Source organism: Triturus cristatus, chromosome 2_1 (genome assembly GCF_964204655.1).
Source record: "Triturus cristatus chromosome 2_1, aTriCri1.1, whole genome shotgun sequence".
Lineage (NCBI taxonomy): Eukaryota > Metazoa > Chordata > Amphibia > Caudata > Salamandridae > Triturus > Triturus cristatus.
Window position 1 is genome coordinate 873,959,178 of NC_140581.1, and position 15,355 is coordinate 873,974,532.

The 15,355-nt window shown below is 40.8% G+C and overlaps 1 pseudogene; it reads left to right on the forward strand.

Moving 5' to 3' along the window:
* LOC146866014 (uncharacterized) overlaps positions 1–14,962 on the forward strand; it is a 92,455-nt pseudogene extending 77,493 nt beyond the window's left edge.
* The last annotated feature ends 393 nt before the right edge of the window (positions 14,963–15,355 follow it).

Sequence of the window (15,355 nt, forward strand, 5' to 3'; positions counted from 1 at the left end):
TTGTTTTATCGAAACGCAGCGCGACTAACACTAACGCACCAATCCTGTGCGTCTATGTCACTTTTGTAATTTTCCAATCCCAGCGCGACTCTCACTAACGCACCAATCCAGAGCGTCTGCGTCACCCTGTAATTCTCCACTCCTAGCACGGCGCACACTAACACCCAATCCGGAGTGTCTACGTCTCATACAGACTGTCCAATCCCAGCGCGGTTTTTCTGACATCAGCTTTTCTCGCTACTCCTGTTTCTGCTGACCCCTCCTTTACAAAATTTATCGGCAAACTTTTTACATTCACCTTTTACTAAAATTCTGTTAGTAACGACATAAAAATTGCCACCATTGTCTGTTTCGCCAACAAAAGGATAGTCTTGACATTTTTTACAAGAATTCCGTCTTTCCCAAGAGCAGCGCTTACCTCTGCCCTACTACGGAATCATTACATCCATTGATAAAGTAGCACTTCCCTCTACTTTACCCTTCTAGCAAGCATTAGCTAACCGTTTCTCTGGAAATAAAACACCTGTTGGAGACCCGATGCTCCTGAGAATTAAAACCAGAGTTTTCACAATTAACCTGAATGCTATTTCATTTACACACCTTCATACGAAAAATGTAGTTCATTCACACAGAATCCTGTCTTTCCCGAGAACAGCGAACAGTCTGTTCTACTATTGAATTATTTCATTCGTTAATAAAGTAGGACATCCCTCTACTTTACCCTTCTAACAAGCTTAGGTAACACCTATTACCTTTCCAGTGATAAGTGTAATCAGAGCGCCTTTTGGACTCCTGGTACTTAAGACCAATATTTCACAGGTGGCCTTCGCTACCATACACTTCTCTCATACAGAAAATGTCCCTAATGGCAACACACAACGATGTTACCAACTTCAATCGTCACACGTTTTCCCCGTATACCTACAGGGCAACAACAATTGCGTCTTTCCCGAGAGCAGCGCTTACCTCTACCCTACTATGGAATCGTTACAAACTTCTGACTTCCTACATCCCAGAAGTCTTCAAACAACATGGAACGCAACGCAACTCAACATAGAGTGTTAATACATAAACCAATACTTATCCAATATCCACAATCAATAATCAAATAGGAATATCAATAAGCAATAATCAATCTATAAGCAATAATCACCAAACAAATACAATAAAACCATCTTCTGCTACCAGAAAAACTGATCCAGCGCGAAGCCGGAAAAAGAGAGAGAGAGAAAGCAAATTTACAACTATCCCTCCTCCGTCACAGACTCAACATCACACAAGCTCATTCAAACACACATTCATTGGTGGGGCCCATAACACCAACACTCACACGTCCCTGACACACGAGTCTGCACACAGGAGGGATGACGGTGTCGCGCTGGACATGTGGGGGGGTACCTTATAACCTATAGGGAAAGAAAAGTTATTTTACAGAATATTCATTAACATTCATTACCTATAGATTCCTAATCCCAAACATCAAGGCACTCCACCCACTTGGTCGACGGACCAATTAGTTAGATTGGTTGATGGTGATTTAGAACCAGCTAAAACACATTTTAAGACTCAGAATCCTTTATTCTCTTTAACGAAAGACCACAAACTCATAATTCTGTTAATCAATATTTGTTTATCTAAAATTTAATTGCAAATAATATCAGCATATTTTTCATCACATTTTTTAGAATTTTCTAGATCAATTTATTTAAATCACAGGATATTATATTTACTTATTCTGGCTTTCTGGATTTTTCTAACTCTTTGGCTCTGCATAACCGAATTAGCCGTTAAATTGTCCAAATAAGCAGGCCAAAGCTTAAGGTCAAAAGTTCTTTGCTCAGCACGTCACAGTCCCAAAGATCGCCAAAGCACAACAAGTCGTGCAAGCATCAGTCATCGCATGTGGGGATAAAGAGGGTATCCAGTCATGGTAACCGCCGAATGCCAACCCCTTCCTATTCTACTACTCTTTTTATAATAAATTTCGGGATAACATGAAACAATTTCTAACGTTTCTAAGTGACAATGTAGATAACTCAAGTTTCCCTTTTGTGTCTACTTGATGTCATTCCGAACCCCTCTGTAAAAACACCCCTCTTAACCACCACACACAAAGAAAGGCATAACAAGCCTAATAAATGCATGCATGTGTATTTAAAAAAAGGAATAACTGCAACAAGCAACCTCAATGCAACATGTGTGCACTACGCATGAGTCCATAAGATGAAATTGTGTGTATATCATAGACAGCTGAATTTTAAGTAAACTGTTGTATCAGGAACAAAGGAGACATGGGAATGGTATGCAAGGGCAAAACTCTTCAAATGTACTCACTCACACCATTAAATCTTAATTTTGTAAGAGAAGTCACAGTACCTTTGCAACACGTTTCTAGTTAGCTTAGCCCCTCGTAAGTCTGATGTGGAAATTGTTGGAGTGAGTGACCATATGTGGGTGAATTGTGTGGAAGCCCATTTCCCATGTTGGGTGGGGGAAGAGAAGGTGTGTTGTAGGAAAAATGTTATTAGTCATGGAAGACATTTATTTGTTTTTCAAGTCATTTTCATGTTTTGGATGAATACCTTTTACACCTTTTACAGTTCTCTTGTCAGTCAATCTTATGATGTGCTTCGTTTGCTCGCCTTGTTCTTGGATGACAAGGTGAATACTTTTTTTATCAGATTTAAGCGTAAGGGATAACTGTCATAATTTACATCACTATCTTTATTCTTCTCTTAGATCCCATAATTGTGTTCACAATGGAAGATCCACTTCTTTGAAGCTGTCACTCGACCGGTGTGCCACCACTTCATCAACTCTGCTGTGTCGTTGTCTCACTACTTTGTCAACACTATATCATGGTGCCCACTACATCAGACACTGTACTGTTATAGTTTAAAATAATACAGAAGAAAATGTTAAAGGTTGACTTAGTAACTTATAATTTGTATACCTTGATTATTAAAATCGTTGCAAAACTACACAATAAATGCACTTAAGAAAAAAACACATATGCATAAATCAGGTACGGTTGCTGCACTATAGCTTGAACTGAGTCGCAATAAAGTACACAATAAATATGTTTCAAAGAAACACGTATGCAGAAAACAGGCACGTTCCTGCAATATAGCTTGATCTAAGTCAGCCCAGGCGGGCAACGCCAATTGGGCTCAAAAGGCTTCAGCCCCCCGTTGTGTGTGGCAGCCCAGGCTAAGGCAGCTTCCTGGGCACACACACAGCTTCACCCGAGTACTTCACAGGTCTTTAAAAGACCATTTGCTTGTTAACGAGGATTGGTTGTTTTTCACCCCTTCTTAGAGCCTGTGTAACTCAACTCTGCCTATTGCTGGAAGAGTTATCCCCCCTGAAAAATGTTCTTAGCCCCCCCAAAATTTGACTCTAGTTGCGCCTCTCTGTCAGCCCACAAGCAATGTGTGGTGGGTATCCTGACTGCTGCGATATGTATAAATAAGGCACGACAAAAGAGGATAGCTGATTCCAAGCATATTAAAATCAATACAACCATAAAAACTGCAGGAGTGGCAAGTAAAGTACAGTAAACCTTGTTAGTGTTCCGTCTAGTGATCAACATAAATTAAAACAGCGTCCAAGTGCAAGGTGAATAAGGTGCCAAGAATGTTGTTGAAGCAATCAAGGCATGTACAAGCTCTATTCGGCCAGTGATCCATCATGCACGAAGTGAAGGAGGTTCTGAGTCCATGTTGGAACTCCAAGTAATGAACGGTAAAAGTGACGAGAGTTAGGAAGCAGCGGCTAAGGACAGGGTACGTAGAGTGCACTGGCAACTAGATACTTTCCCTAGCTTACGATGAGGGCATATTCGAAAAGAGTCAGGTGTGGGATTTTAGCTGAATAGCAAGCAATATATTATCTAGTCGCCCCGCTCATCTTACACTACTTTAGCCTTGTCCTCAACCTTTTTTGTGAGTCTCTGGAGGAATTTCATCAACGCACAGTTTAGCCTGATGTCAGATGGTTCAAAATAGGCCTTCACTGCCTCCCGGCAAGACCTGATGCCACGTTCCGTCCATATTCTTTGAAGAAGATCTCGCCGATCCCCCATAAGTGTGGGGCACAAAGTAGATGAACAATATCTTTGTGACCCTGTATGCATAGCCAACAAGACTACTGCGCCTTCCCTCTTTTGTATTCGAGCCAGTGATTTAAGATTGGTAATAACCCTATCCTCGATTTCATGAATAGTACCTTAGTCCAGACACTGAAGGTTTCACTTAGGTACCTCTGTGGTTTCAGCCTTGTGTAGCTTTGGAGTGTCATCCAGCCATGTCTTCATAGATACAAGCAGTCCTTATCCTCAAGTAGAGAAGAAGATGTGTGCTTGCTTTTGCCAGGCTGCTGATAGGAAGGTTTCAGGTGCTTGCTAATCCATGGGTGCTCAGGGCCTGCGATAGGTAGGTCCTGGCCGGGGAGCTATAGTTTGTTCCCAGTTTGGTCCAAAGAAATTGACCCAGTGAGCATTCCTTTGCCAACTTGAGTTTATGCTGCACACGGCTTTTGCCTAACCTTTTTTCCTGTGTATTGAATGAAACAATCACATGATTGAATGAGTAATATGAATGGGTGTGTGTGGGTATGAATGTTGAAGAGTTGAATGTTGTTTTGCCAAGTATTGCATTTTTAGAAGGTGTTAAAATCTTATAAAATTGTTGTATGCAAATTGTAAAATAAGGGTATTGTTCAAATCACGGTGCAGTTTATGATTAAGAAATATCAGATGTTGAAAAATGAAAATGTGATGTAATTGAGTTACTTCCTTTCGATTAAATCTGACCGTAAAAGCAGTCAATCATGTGATTGTTTCATTCAATACACAGGAAAAAAGGTTAGGCAAAAGCCGTGTGCAGCATTGGCACTCATTTTGGTACTTATTAGTAGACTTGGCCTTGCTGCCATCAAGTCAAAACCCTGTACTGTTCTTCCAACTTGAGTTTATGACAGCACATTGTGAAGGCCGCTTTCCATGCAAGTGACTGCTTAACAATGCCAAATTATAACCTCATCTAGGCTGGAGCTTAGTGGGAGGGTAGCTTGTCAAATTAATCTATAAACCTTAAGCAACATTTTGTCCAGTATATTGCTGTCCCATCCCCTGAGAGCCTCACTTCCATAGACTAAGGTTTGGAGAACCTTTGCTTGGGCCACCTGCAGGATCGGCATGAGCCTAGGGCCTTTCAATTTTGTGTAGAGAGACCTCAACCCATAGGCCAAGGCATTGCCCTTCTCTCTAATTTCTTCTAATTGATCACTTTATCTCCTGTTCTTGTTAAAAGAAACTCCAAAGTACTTAAAACATTTCATTAACCCCAACTTTTCTTTATCCAGAAACCACATGTCTTGATGTGTTTGAATTACGAACATTTTCTTTTTCTTCCTGTTGATTGTCAATCCATTCCTTGCAGAGTTAGCTGAAGTTGCATCAAGAAGGCACTACAGACCAACCTCAGTTCTACTAATCAGGACTAAATTGTCCGCATATAGCAGATTCGACAGATGAAAACCCCCAGTTTGGGCAGATGCGAGTTCCCTGCATTTAGTGTATGGGTGAGATCAGATAAAATCAGATTGGAGCAAGGACACAGCCCTGCTTGAGTCCTTGTGTGGTTTTAATTGGCTTGGACAAGCAAGAGCCAACTCATATTTTAATTCTAACCCATGTGTCTTTATGTAGTAATTCCAGAGCCCTTAATAGGCCACCTGGTATGCTAAGATTGGCCAATTTCCGCCAGAGCTTCCCCCTGTCGACCCTATAGAATGCAGGCTTTTAGTTGATGAAACCCTATTATACTGGTTGTTTGTTGTGCTTTGCCAGATCAGTTAATATGGAGAGTGCCATGATGTTAACTGAAGTCCCTGAATGCTTGGTGAACCCAATCTGATTTGGTGGAATGATGGTGTTAGTCTCAGCCCAATGTTGTAGCTATTCTAGTGGCATCCCAGGGAAACATTTGGCATCGTTGTCAATTGGGGCTACCAGGTGGTAGTTCCCAGGGGCCCTTTGTCTCCACCCTTAAAAAGTGGAGTTAGGATCAAACCACGCCATGACGGGGTAATACAATTTAGCTGCAGGATGTTGGAAAAAAGAGGTGTTAATTGTGCAGCCCAGAATATTGGGTCATCCTTATAGATGGTGGGTGGAATTCTACCTGTGCCTGGTTCACCCTCTCTGCGGCCCAATTTGGTTCTGCACTAAGCTTGTGGTAACAGTGGCCCAGGATAAATTTCAGTCACTACTCCCAGGTAGAGATTTGTTAGGCTCCAAGTCATCTCTGTGTGTATGAGGCTGGTTTGGCTGTGCCAATTAATTGAAGTGGTCAAGCAGGAAATGATACCAAGTTGACTCTGAGATGTAGGAGGAGGCCGCTTTTGGAAGAAATCTGCCAACTCCATTACAGTCCATCAAAAGTTCACGGAGTTGTTTGACTTAATGTAGTACAGTAATCTTGAGCAAAAGGTGTTCCATCTCTCCCTTTGACTGTTCTCTTTCTCCTATTATAATTTTATTCTCGTCTCTCTTAAATGATGCTGCCATATTAAAGGGTCCATTGGTGATTTTTTAATAGCTCTCCACAATGAATGTACCCTCCTTTTGGCCATCATTATCAAATGAGTCGTCTTTTGTGCTTGGTCATCTTTTTGGATGGGATTGGCATGCAGGCTTTCAAATTTTTCAGTGAACCTTTCTCAACCAGACAGAGGGTCTTCTGCCAATGTGCAAATGGATGCAATTAGTTGTTCAACTTCTGAGGTCAGCGCCGGGAAGGAGTCAAAGGTGTACTTTATATGTTTGAAAGTGATTGTGTGCCCTCTGATGTGCAGCGCATGCATGGTCATCCATGCCTATATCAAGGATCATCTCATATGCTGGGTGATCGCTATCCATTTTCTCCCCTAAGCTAAAGGAGGAGATTTTGTTCAGCAGGGGGGACTGACAAATGTGTAATCAATTAGGGATTCCCCAGATTAGGTCAAGTAGAAAAAGCCAAGCAGTTTATCAGGGAGTCTGCATCCGTTTAACGCTCTAAGGCAAAGGTGTTCAAGATTGCCTTGTAAGGACCGTCCTCTCTTGTCATCTTTGTGCCATCCTTGCATCGGTTTATCTTGAGGATGGGTCATCCGATAACTGTCTTGCACCTCTACGATCTCATTAGCAGGTAGTGTGCTCATTAACCACATGTTAAGATTGCCTGATATAATGAAGTCATTACTAAGCCTCTCCGACCTGAGGACTGTTGTGATCTCAAACAGCATTTCTCATACCTCTTTTCTTGTTCTAACAATTGGCTGGATGTAGACATTTACCAGGATAATTATCTTGGTTTTGTCGTTTGATGTTTGGAGTGATAGACCAACTACTTGCAATCCCACATCATTGCGTTCTTGGTCCCAGGACTCAATTGTGCAGGTGGCAGATACATACATGGCAAGACCGCCCTTACAGCTCAGTTGATGTTTTCTCATCTTAGAAGTCTGGTCAAGTTTAAAGCTCCCGACAGCCAACCCCAATTAGCTGCTATTAAAGGCTAAACATGTATCTTATACAGGTTAATGAAAACAATAAATAAATGATAAACTATTAAAACTTGAATATGCATTTAATTCATATTTGGAAAAAAGAGGGTGTTATACTCCCCAGATAGCAATGTTTAAAATAGATTATTATTATTATTATTATTGATATTAATAATAATATAAGAAGAGAAAAAGAAAGAAGAAATGTAATAAGAGTAGTTTAAATTCATATAGTAGTTTTTATTAATTTTATTAAAAACAATAGTTTTTTGTATTTTTAAAAATCTGTTTGAATTATATCATTATTATCAATCCAAATAAAACCAATATACAACACATATAAATAATTTTAAAAAACAAGGTTAGCTAAGGGTAATGGAAAAGGGAAATAAAATATCAAAAATAACTATTCATAGTAATAAAGGAATTAGTAATAAAGGAAATATCTGAAAAGGAAAAGGATAGAACAATTACATTTAAGAGAACTAACATTAAAATGTTATACTAACACTAAAAATGTTATATGCACACTAACAGAAAAACAATTATCAACAGAATTAAATATCAAAAGGTTATGTTAATTTAGGGAGAATGTAGTGGGTTCGACAAGTGGCAAGTTATATTGAATCCTTACCATTGCAATGTGGTGAGCCATGATTTACTGCGGGAGGCATAGTGTCCCAAAATGTCATTGGAAACCATATAATAACAAACATCGCTTTGCATCTAGTGAAATCTCTCTGGAAGAATTGTCGGCCAACTGGATCTTCTGTTTTTAATCATCATAGGTGGAGCAGTGAAGTGATAATCTACCTGTAAGTAAACTGTGAGCACAAATAATTACAGTTGTGCTAAATTCACTTGACCAGTTTCTTAAAATACCCTGGCTATTTACAGTTCTAAGCATCCTAGCCTCTGTTTGTCTGAACATGATACTAGTTACAGTTGCAGATTAGAGAGAGCAATCTCTAGTCAATGGATATGGCTCCAGTGAGATAGAAAAATCTAACTGCTAACAATACTTTAAACAATACCGTGAAGAAAGACAAAGAAGTGATTCTGGAAATCAGTAATGAGGGAATCACGGTGAAGTTGGAGACTACAATCAAAGGGGCAAATAGGTGGAAAAAAGGAGAAGCTAGAGAAAACACCGTTGGGTACTCTGACCAGCATTTTATTTGGCAAGACATCTCCCAGAGGAAAAATGCCTGATTCATAAACCTATTTGAGTATGTAAATATGTGTGTAACTTTAGGATGCACACACAAGTAGCCTTATTATGAGTGTAAGATCACTTTTGCAACCCCTAAAATTCTGCATGATGAAAGACTTACTCACATTAGGATTTTTTCAGAAAATCTACTCTTAAGGAAATTGGGCTAGGAGTGTCTCACATTTTGTAGACTCCCACAAACTGATATAGCTGTGTGCTTTTGCAAACTTCATTACCAAACTAATTCAACCTTATAAAATGCTGCAGGTTTACTGTAACGATTTCAGGAATAAATCCCTTTCTGATAAGGGAATATGGATTGAATTTTGCCAAAATCGCTGGGGTAAATTTTGGCCACACAAAAAGGAATTTTGCACATGGAGAACAAAAAAAAAAGAAAAATTATGTTAGCACACTTGGGAAGTACAGTTTTGTACATAGAAAAACCTCTGCATACGAGAAAATACAGTATTTCCCCAAAACTTTCCAAGTGCTTATTTTTGACTTTCCATATGAATTGATAGCAATGTTTGCCCTGTTGCTTAATTTAGATGACTTAGTATTGATATTTTATAAACCATAATTCAACAGATCTTAGGTATATCATGATGAGTTAATAAGGTTAGCATTTCTCAAAACAAAGGGACCAATTTTGTTTCTCCTATAGTAAATCTAAGAGTGGATGTGATAATGTAACTAAAGGTAAAATAACCTTTTTCCCCATTGACGTACAAGAGTCATTACAAAGTCCATTTTTTCACAGGAGTCATTACAAAGCCCCTTTTTATCACAAGAGTCATTGCAAAGCCCCTTTCGATCAATCTCGTTCTCTACCCAAGACAGCTTTTTTTCTGACTTGTGCTGATTTATTTACATAACTGCGTAGCCAGGAACGAGCGCAAACATTCATTTTAACTGCCTGCAAATCCATACTCTGGACTATCTCGTTCCAATTTCAGCTCCTATATTACTTTTTATAAATAACTATTATTTCAAAAGCTGTTTCACTGGTTCCCTTTTTCAATCTGTTTTGCAGTTATAATAGCAGGGAAAGATAAGTGTTGAAATAATATTTAATATTGCGGAAGAGTTATTTAAAGCATGTTTAAACAAGAACACTAAAAATTAATGCACCTCCCTAGTGAATAGAAATTCTTCCTGCATATGTTCTTCTGAATCATCATTTTATTTTATATTAATATTTATACTCTCCCAGTGTTATTTCTTCATCAAGTTGTCGAGCACAGTGTGCTTATATTAAAGCCATGGTTAACGATGAACTCCTTCAGTGCTTAATTTGTAAAATTAGATGTGCCATGGCCCAAAGTTTTGTTCAGATGCCAGCAGCGGCGCTATCTAAGTTAAGGGTGCCGAACACCAAGGCTGCATACTCTTCAGTGGCGTAACGAAAATTGAGGCCCCCGCCAGGTACACAGAGGGGCCCCTACTCTGGATTTAATCCGGAGCTCTCAGGCCAGAGCACTGTGCTGAGGAGGTCCCTGTTATGCCCCTGATACTCTTGACTCCATCTTGTTTCTTTAATCCACCAGCAGACACTCCCTGCCCCTTTATCTCACACTTTTCATTCCTGGTTTCTCCCATGTCACAGTTTTCCCATTTTTTAACTCCTCCCCCCCCCCCCCTTGCGTGTTTTTCTCTCCTTTGCTCTGGATCAAAGTCTGTCAAGGAAAAGTACGTTTCTTTGCCCCCCAAAATGAGTGCTGGTGAGCCCCATCTGTAACCACCAGCTTAAAAAGTACTATATTTTTCCTCTGTAAAAAGGGACTGAACTACTGCCTCATCAATGAAATATAGCTAGTGCCTGATACTGAATGTAGGGGTAACAGAAGTATGTCCACCTTGTGCTCACAGTGAGCTTCCCCTATTACTGTACTCTAGTGGAATGCAGTGCTTAATTTGCAATAATGATTAAGTACCGGGGTGCAAAGATTACTTTTAAGGAGGCTGTACTGAATCTGCTGAATAGCAGGGCTGCCCAATACCAAGGGTGATTTGTTATGATTCCACTTCCTGCCTCTTTTTTACCATGCCTCACTTCCTGTGTCTTTATCTCACTCATGCAGGATGATCTTCAAACCTGCTTTCTGCCTTTGTCACTTTTTTCTTATCTTTCTCTTCATACTTCTTTCTCACTTTTCTACCTTTTTAGTCTCTTGCTATGGGTTAAAGTCTGATGATTAAAAATTAATCCTCTCCCCAAAATGCAGCAATTTTACTATTCGACCGTCGTACTACTACTTGTCAAAGGGAGTTTTTGACCGGAGCATGCGTCTCGATGTGTTCAGCGCTTGTACACCAGGACCCTGATTAAGAGGTGAATGGCCAATCAGGTGTGGTAAAATCACACCTTAGTTTACCATTATTGGGCAGTAAAATTGCTTGTGGGATGGATAAAATTGCTCAGTTCTGGCTATTATACATGTCTGGCAAAATAGATTTTAGGGTGTGCGATTTTACCGCCCCCAGTTTTATCACATGCTGTTTGCCTTTACACGAATTGTCCGTCCTGTAAAATTGCACGAAAACTGGTCAGGCACAGAAACACAAGGTTGCCAGGAAATGACATATGGATACAAGAAATATGTCAGTGCCCAGCATGGATCCCAAGAGAATCTGAAAATTCTTGCTCAATGTTGCAGAATTACAAGTGATTACAGAGGAGGTGGTTAAAGGGGAGACACACCTAATGGAACATTTGCTGTACAAGACCAGTTCTAAAAATAGATTTAATTTATGGCACCAAATTAGGGATAAAGCCCATATGTCTGCACACCCCAACTGTGGATGAATGGAAAAAATGCTTTTAAGATCTCAAGTATGAAGTTCATGACCTGCTTTCCAGCACAGATGGAAGAGCCCGACCACTGGTGGGATACCTGCTCCTGAACTGAAAATAATTCCCTGAGAGGAAAAGAAGTGTAGTGTAATTAAATTTACCAGCATTGAGGGGATTGAAGGAGGAGGATCAAAAGATGGAGGTGTACAGGACCAGATGAGTGGAATACAATGCAATATCATATATGTATATGCAGCAATACTTAACATAAGCCTACATGTCACGTCGAACTGTAAAGATTCATGTTTGCATGCCTGTCAAAACCTTTTCACTTGGATGTTTGTAAAATATTGGCGACTAGTTGTGGTGGCTGTGAGTCCACCTCAAGTAATAAATCCTATAAACTTAACATACTAAAATCACTGTTTCAATAATTTAAACCTGTGCTTAACCCCTAGCAGCTATGGCTCATGTCAGGAAAAGTGTGTAATTGTTTTTTCAGTTGACTGGGGGTGAGTGTTTGCAATGTTCAACACTCCGTCCATCATTTCCTTTGGTTTTTGCTTTGTTCGCCATAAGTTGGCAGGGTATGCTCAGACGTGAGTCCCTTGCTCACTTTGCCACTGGATTCAAGCAAGCCTGCCTGAAGACGGCTGAAATGCCAGAAACCGGTCCTAGGAAGCTTGTTTCCGGTCCAGGGAAGACATGGCTTGGCAGTTCGGGCTGGACTGTTCCCATGAGGCACAGGGTCAGACTGATTTGCATATGGCCATGTCTGAACTGGGGAGGCAGAGTGGGCTAAAGAACAGTGATGGATTAAACCCAGATCAGTTGACTGGGGGTGAGTGTTTGCAATGTTCAACACTCCGTCCATCATTTCCTTTGGTTTTTGCTTTGTTCGCCATAAGTTGGCAGCGTATGCTCAGACGTGAGTCCCTTGCTCACTTTGCCACTGGATTCAAGCAAGCCTGCCTGAAGACGGCTGAAATGCCAGAAACCGGTCCTAGGAAGCTTGTTTCCGGTCCAGGGAAGACATGGCTTGGCAGTTCGGGCTGGACTGTTCCCATGAGGCACAGGGTCAGACTGATTTGCAAATGGCCATGTCTGAACTGGGGTGGCAGAGTGGGCTAAAGAACAGTGATGGATTAAACCCAGATCAGTTGACTGGGGGTGAGTGTTTGCAATGTTCAACACTCCGTCCATCATTTCCTTTGGTTTTTGCTTTGTTTGCCATAAGTTGGCAGGGTATGCTCAGACGTGAGTCCCTTGCTCACTTTGCCACTGGATTCAAGCAAGCCTGCCTGAAGACGGCTGAAATGCCAGAAACCGGTCCTAGGAAGCTTGTTTCCGGTCCAGGGAAGACATGGCTTGGCAGTTCGGGCTGGACTGTTCCCATGAGGCACAGGGTCAGACTGATTTGCATATGGCCATGTCTGAACTGGGGTGGCAGAGTGGGCTAAAGAACAGTGATGGATTAAACCCAGATCAGTTGACTGGGGGTGAGTGTTTGCAATGTTCAACACTCCGTCCATCATTTCCTTTGGTTTTTGCATTGTTTTATCAGTAACATTACAATTCAAAAGTGAAAACAATACATAATCAAAAGCCCACAACCAATTTTTAAGAAATAATACGGGGAAACAAAGATATAGAATGTTTAAAGTACTAGTGTAAAAAGCACCAAGAAAATTAAACCACAGATCACAAGTCACTGTTCATGGTGCACTTTCAGGCTGACTGCAAAGGAGCGGAGGTCTGATACACCAAGCAGGTTATGCTGGTCAAAGCTTTTACTTCTGGCTTACTCTACTTTTTGGAAGTTGAAGTCCTCCAACAGTGCAAGTTTCCAGGCTATATCTGACAAGGTTCCCTCGAAATTAGATACTCATTGAATGAGGTCTCACTGAAGCCTCCGTTTTTGTTGAGAAAAGCTTAGAGAGTGAAAATTCATATTTTGCACCCATCAGTCCTCTTGCCAGTCAAATTCTTTTTGTGCCTTCCCCCAGTCAGGATTTCTACCTTCATACTTATGGGTTGATTTAGACTTTGGTGAGTGACACACCCATCGTTCAGACTGACAGAGGGTATTAAGTTCACAACCCAGGTGGACTACCGACTGCCAAATTTAGAGATCATTTCTGGCCCAGAGGTGATCTCTGTACCTTCAGCAGAATTGCATTACATCCATTTTCCTGAATGCACTACAAGTTTGGTGAACTGGCCCATCAGTTACGGGCAGTTCATCAAATTTGGGGGTTTTCAAAAAATACAAATAAACAAATGTTGTCTCCCAGGGTGTGGGGATAATTGGGTTTTTTTTGTCCCTTATCACCAGGTTTTTCCTGGTGGTGCCAGTCCAAAAAATATATCAGATTGTCTGCTCTAAATTATTAAGATACAATAAGTAAATCAAACATTTTTGATTTATTACGTTTCAGAGCAAAAAGCACCAAGAAAAAGTCAACTGCCTAATCGAAAGTTATTGTTCGTGGTGGACTAGGATCTAGGTGCAATTTTGGGATGATTGCAATGGAGCAGAGGTTGGATACACTAAATGGGTCATCCTGGTCAAAGTTTTTGCCTTCTGCCTTTGCTTATTTTTTGGCACTCTAAATACTTCTCCGGGGCAGGGTTGCAGGCTATATCCGACAAAGTTCACTAAAAATGAAATACACTTTTGCTAAGGTTCAACTAAAGACTTCGGTTTTGGTAGGAAAAGGCACTAAAGGTTTGGTGGACAGCAGCCCCGTCTGTTAAGGGGGCATTTACTATTTTTTTTGTTTGGAGACACAAACCCCCAGAAAACAAAAGTAGAGATCATTATTTCTTTCAGTCTCTAATCGCCAGGCTTATTCTGGCTGTGACAGGCAGAAAAAATAATTCAGACTATCTGCTCTAAATAGGGTGAGTTGCCAGATGTTCTTACTCTGACAGCCCCTACTCCTTCAGGCCATTGTAGACAATGTTCCAACGGTAGAGCCAGTAGGGGGGTACCATAAAAAACTGGTGGCATGCCTAACTGGGTTGACATATTCTGTACACTCTTCACCAATCTCTAAATCAGACCGTCAATCTCTTTAATGGAACTCAAAATCGACAAGCGAATGCATTTTGGAAGCTACATCTAATGAATTCCTCTTCAAATGTGATACCTTTGCTGCAAGGTCCCACTGAACCTCCAGAGGTTTTGGAAGGACAACATTTTCCTCAGTCCTGTTTCAACCAACTTTGGGGAGCAGCTTCTCTTGGCACTTCAAGCTCCCAGAACCTCAGGGACAGCTCTTAGTGGCCAGGACTCCACCGAGCAGAGTCCACCAGAAGGTTCCAGTTCAGATCCAGTTTCAATTGGTCACATGATTTTTCCAGGAAAGGGCCTCTTGCTGATTATTTTGTACCTGTAGTCACACAGGAGGTCAGCCAACTTACCCTTGGAGTCCACATCCTAGTCCTGTGTACCAGTGGCAGCAGGTCCAACCCTTTAAGTCTCTACACAGGATGCAGACAGCAGGCCCAGTCTTGTTCTACTTCAGGTCCAGACCAGATGTGTTTTGAGGAGTTGGAGGTGAGATGCCACTTTTGTACAATTCACTAGCCAGTGGGTGTGGTCACTCCCTAACCAAAATCAAAAAGCTTTTCTAAGGCAAACCTTCCCCTTTTTTTTATCTCATTCTCTTTGCCTTTCTACAAAGTATCCTACAATACACTACTATTAGGGAACTCCAACATGGCAAACCAATTCTGCCAAGAATGTATCTAGTGTTATATTTCATATCGGTAACCTAATATAGGTTCAG